This window comes from Spinacia oleracea, chromosome 4 (assembly GCF_020520425.1).
Source record: "Spinacia oleracea cultivar Varoflay chromosome 4, BTI_SOV_V1, whole genome shotgun sequence".
Taxonomy (NCBI): domain Eukaryota; kingdom Viridiplantae; phylum Streptophyta; class Magnoliopsida; order Caryophyllales; family Amaranthaceae; genus Spinacia; species Spinacia oleracea.
The window spans coordinates 133,188,518-133,193,321 of NC_079490.1; the positions used below are offsets into that span (position 1 = coordinate 133,188,518).

The window sequence follows — 4,804 nt, forward strand, 5'->3', positions numbered from 1 at the left end:
GTCGCAGTTTTATTAATATGTGACGCAAATGACTCTAAAAAGCTTGGAGAGTCGATCATTTGCGTCGTTGAAATATAAAATGGCGACGCAATTTTAACTGTCATTGACGTCGCAGTTTTATTAATCTGCGACGCAAATAACGCTCCAAACTTTTTAGAGTAGTTGGCGTCGCAGATTAATTAAACTGCGACGCAATGAGTGTAAAATTAAATTTCTGAAGTTTAATTTCCAGTACCGGCCCCACCTTCTCCAATTCTCATTATTGCGTTCACCCTAAGGCTTTATTTGGTTGAGAGGAATTGGAAGGAAAAGAAAAGAAAGGAAAGGAAAAATAACGTTTCCTGTATTTGGTTCAAAAAATTAAATGGGAAGTGGAAGGAAAAGAAGGAAATCGGAAGGAAAGATCCCTGTATAAAAGTTTCACTTTCCTTTCCTCCCAAAATTGGAGGAATTTGGAAGGAAAAAAAAAGTTAAATATGTCAAACAAAATATTAAATCTTAAACCCACGTTTTTTCTTTCCTCCCATTCCTTTCTTTTACTAATGTTATACCAAATATGGGATTAATTCCTATCATTTTCTTTCGTCATACCAAACATGGAAAACATATTTTATTTCCTTTATTTTCTCTTCCCTTCCCTTCCCTTCCTTTACTAATATTGAACCAAATGAAGCCTAAATCGAGACAAAACCCTAAAACAAAACTCCTCCATTATTCACCCTTTCACAATCGGTCATCCTCCTCCTCTTCTCAGTGCCTATGTTCTTCCTGCTCCTCCACCCTGCCGCGTTCACCCTCCTCCTCCATCTTAGTGCTCGTGGTCAAGGACAGGAAAGGCTCAGCTCCGTGACGCAAGTACGAACGGGTTATGTGCAGTTTGAAGCCTCCTCTCACCATATCAATATATCATCCACCGCACTACTCTGCTCGCCGGTAGATCCCGCTTCTCACCGCCGCTACCACCTACTCGCCTCTGCCATAGTACTGAGGTTGTCGTCCTCCCTTCTGGCCGACCAAATCTTCTGTTACTCCTCTTTTCTTTCTCAATGTTACTTTAATTCTCCTGTTTTGATTGGTCATTAAATTGAATTTCCTTTAATTAGTTGAGCCTAGTAAGTTTATTGTGCAGAAAATTTAGGCTAATTTTCCCAATTATTAGATGGAACGAATTAGGGTTTTGATATTTGTGGTTTTGAGTAAATTGCGTGTAAAATTAAATCTAGCTGGAGAAGACGAATTTGCTGAATTTGAGGTCCTTGTTCTTATACATTAGTGATATTATGACATTCAATTTTCTTTTATGAAATTTCGCAAATATTTATTATCTAATTGGCTTCTAGTCGTTGTTGATGGGGTTGAGAAGCCACATCCCTTGAATCATCCGGCGCCGCCCAAGGTGGTGTAATAACGGGGTGCGAGTTGGGCTACTGCTGACTCCGCATTTTCTAATACCCTCCATTTCTTTGTTCTATCTGTCTCTTTTTCTGACTGACTCTGTTACTTGTCTTGTGTTTTACTTTGTGTGTGTATTGTTGTACTGAAACTTGTCCTAGGTTGAATAACATTTTTTAGGGGATTTAAATTCAAATTCATCAACAATGATTGTAAAAACGTCATCAGGAATTATGAGAGTGAGGGGAAAATGGTGATTGTGTCCTGTGATTAATGTCTCAAAGCCTTTTCTGCTTTCCTTATTATGAATAACTCAAGGATGGTTTCACTATAAGTAGTTTGAAGTTAGGTTTGTATAGTTAATCACTTTATGATCACTTATTTATGACGATCCTGTAAATATTTTTCGTTGTTGTTTTTTGATTGATTGTTTCTGTTTATACACGAGTTTTGATGTTGCCGTATATGAAGTTGCATAAATTATTTTTCATTTGTGGGTTGTTTAATTTTCCTGATGTGCTGGTTAAGTCTAGAGAACATTCACGAGAACACGTGAAATTGTTAATCTGTTGGACATGTGGGAGAAATAAAAGTGTGCTATAAATATGAAACTATTACAATTGTAATTTTTTAATTTACCTACTACTCCGTATTAGATTCCAGAGATGTACTTGTTTTGATTGAAAATTTGTACTCTAGACTAATTTCCCGATGATCTGCTTATCTATCAAGAGTGTCAGTTGTAGTATTCAGAGTGCTGTGACTATGTCTATAGTTCAGCTGTATTTTTGGCTATCTTATGTGCATATGAATCAAGTATTTTCGAGGGTTTTTGAGCCCTTGTTACTGTGTTTGCATACTGGACCTACTTGCACTTATAAGTAGTTTTTATACTGAGTATATCTGTTGCAATTTGTTATTGATATTCCCCTCTTTGTTCTGTAATTTTTTTAAAGGTATTGTTGATTGTTAGAACAGGTTTTTATGCTTGGGATAGTTCAATTTCTACTAGAACAAATATAAATAGTAGTGAAGTTATAAACTGTTTTTCTACATATGTTTTTATTTCTATATGCCTATCAAACTGGCTTTGTCATGTTGTAGTTAATTTATGGAACAATGTTGAAGGAAAAGTTCTTCAGATTGTCTTGGTGGTTGCTAGTCACTTCTACCTGAAGGGTTGAGCATTAACAGGTTGTCGATGTGTGTTAGTTTAGGTCATCAAGTTCTTGTGTTTTAGTCACTTTTCTGATCTTATGTCAGCAATTTCAACTTTTTTTTAAAATGATGGGGACTTTGAAATGAAAGTTTATGACTGTAACTTGGAGTTGAATAAGTCAGAATGCTTAGTGACATCGATGAAAGGGAGGGAAGAGCAGCTATTGATAAGATTGAAAGACGTGCTAAAAATCAAATATTGCCGATCAATTAATTTTCTGATTGATCGGTCTATAATTTGAACTACTCACCTCAATTATCTGCACTTCTTCTGAAAAATGTCGATAAATCAAAATTTGGGTTTCATTGTTTTCTATCTTCTTCTTGGTTTGGCGTCTTCCAGCTTCATTTCAGGCAAGTTTTTCCTATGTGGTCGCATGTTGTTGTTAATTAAACTTACAAAATTTTGGTTTTTTTGGTTGTTGTTGATAATTTCATTATTTTTACTTTTTGCAGATTCCATTTTTGAATCTCACAGATCTACCGGCCGTTATCTGCTTCAGACCCAGAAAAGTACAAAAACAATTCTCTATTTTATTCTCATAATTAACTAATGTATTTTTATTTTCCAATTTCCTCAATTGGATTTTAGATTTTGGTCCATTGGATAGAAGTGAATTCAGGAAAATGATATTTGTTTTAGATTTTCAAGGATAGGAAAAATAAATCGTTTGATTTCATGTTGTTGAATTAATGATGATGTTCCAAACGCCCGTAGCTAGATTCCCATTTTTGGATGATTGGATTTCGCTTTGGGTGAAAATTTATGTTAATGTTAAATCACTGATAAAATTGAATAGGTTTTGGGCCATTTACATTCTCGCATTGTTTCTATGTATACCTGAATGTAAGTATTAAGGTTGAGTTAGAATGTTTAAGCTGGTGTTGGCGTCGGCATTTCTTGGATTCATACTCAAGATCTGGTAGTTTAAGATGTGATCTCAAATGGGACGAAGTTTCCTTTAGTTTTGGGAAGTTGTTTTTGTGGCGGTAGCATTTGAAGCTGAAATTTGCTGGATGTAGCTCTTGATTGATATACATCTAAAGAGACTAGAGGGAATGCATAAATGAGAAAGTATGTCAATTTTAAAGAGACTAAATTATGTGGACTTGTCTCTTAAACAGTAAATATTGTCAATTAGTATATGGAAGGAATAAAGGATGTGGTTCTGTAGATGTTTGAAAAAATTAGATAGATTTGGGCTGCATTTGAGATGATAAAGTAGTTGAGAGATTGATTTTGTGTTGCAGAACATTATGTCTGATGTTGCATTGGATTGTGGTCAGGGAGTGTACTTTACCAACTACGCGATTGAATATAGTTAAACAAACTTCATTGCTTGATAAGCTGATTCATTTCGAGATTTTGTTGCATGAAACCATGTGATAGTCCTTATCAGCTTTTAATTAAGCATTCTTACTGTTGGGCATTACACATTTTCATTGATTCCTTGTGTTTGGCACCTGTAAATAAGGGCTCATTGCAGGCTATTCTTCAGTATTAGAGTCTGTTCCGGTGTTGAAGTGGATGAAACAATGGGCTTCGAATGAAGGCCCTTTCGTGTGTGTGGAAGATCTTGTTAGCTTGAATGTGTCGTGTCCGAATTCACCTGCACAAATGACAAGTTACTGGCCTCGGGGGTGTTTCCGAGGAAAGCCCCTCCGATGCCTAAGTAAGAACGATGCTCGGATTCTAGAGAGAAATTCTCTAGAAGAGTAGTCTTAAGGCGATAAATTGGACGTACCTTGGGGTGTGTGCCTTGGCGGCTTATTTATAGTGTTTGAGTAGTAAATGTGCCCATAGGTCATTTATTACTATTTGGGCCTTGGGCCTCTATGGTGGCTGACAAGCCAAGGGAGTTGGTCGTGGGTTGATGTTGCTGTATGGAGCCCTTGGGCTTTGGACTTAGAGGCCCAATTGGTTTCCGATTGGGAGCCCAAACCAACATGCCCCCAGACCCGGTCCATTTAGAAATAAATGGGTGGATTTCCAAGTTCCAGAAGTTGAAAGATTTCCCCCTCTTTTTTCAAAAAGGGGCGTTTGAATCCGTGCGCTAGTGGGACAGGTGTCCAAAGGACGCTTCAGATGTGGTGTCCATCGTACGGCTCAAGATAAAGTGGAGGTTGAGCGGTTTTTCGAGCCAAGGCCTATAAATACTCGACCCAAACCAAATTTCGAAACTTTATTCACCAA

The 4,804-nt window shown here is 36.9% G+C and overlaps 1 long non-coding RNA gene across 1 annotated transcript; it reads left to right on the plus strand.

The window, feature by feature from the left end:
- The first annotated feature begins 477 nt into the window (after nucleotides 1-477).
- Nucleotides 478-3,290, plus strand: LOC110777629 (uncharacterized). Its single transcript, XR_002530514.2, has 2 exons — nucleotides 478-989; nucleotides 3,067-3,290. It is a non-coding gene; the product is annotated as an uncharacterized lncRNA (long non-coding RNA).
- Nucleotides 3,291-4,804: the final 1,514 nt, after the last annotated feature.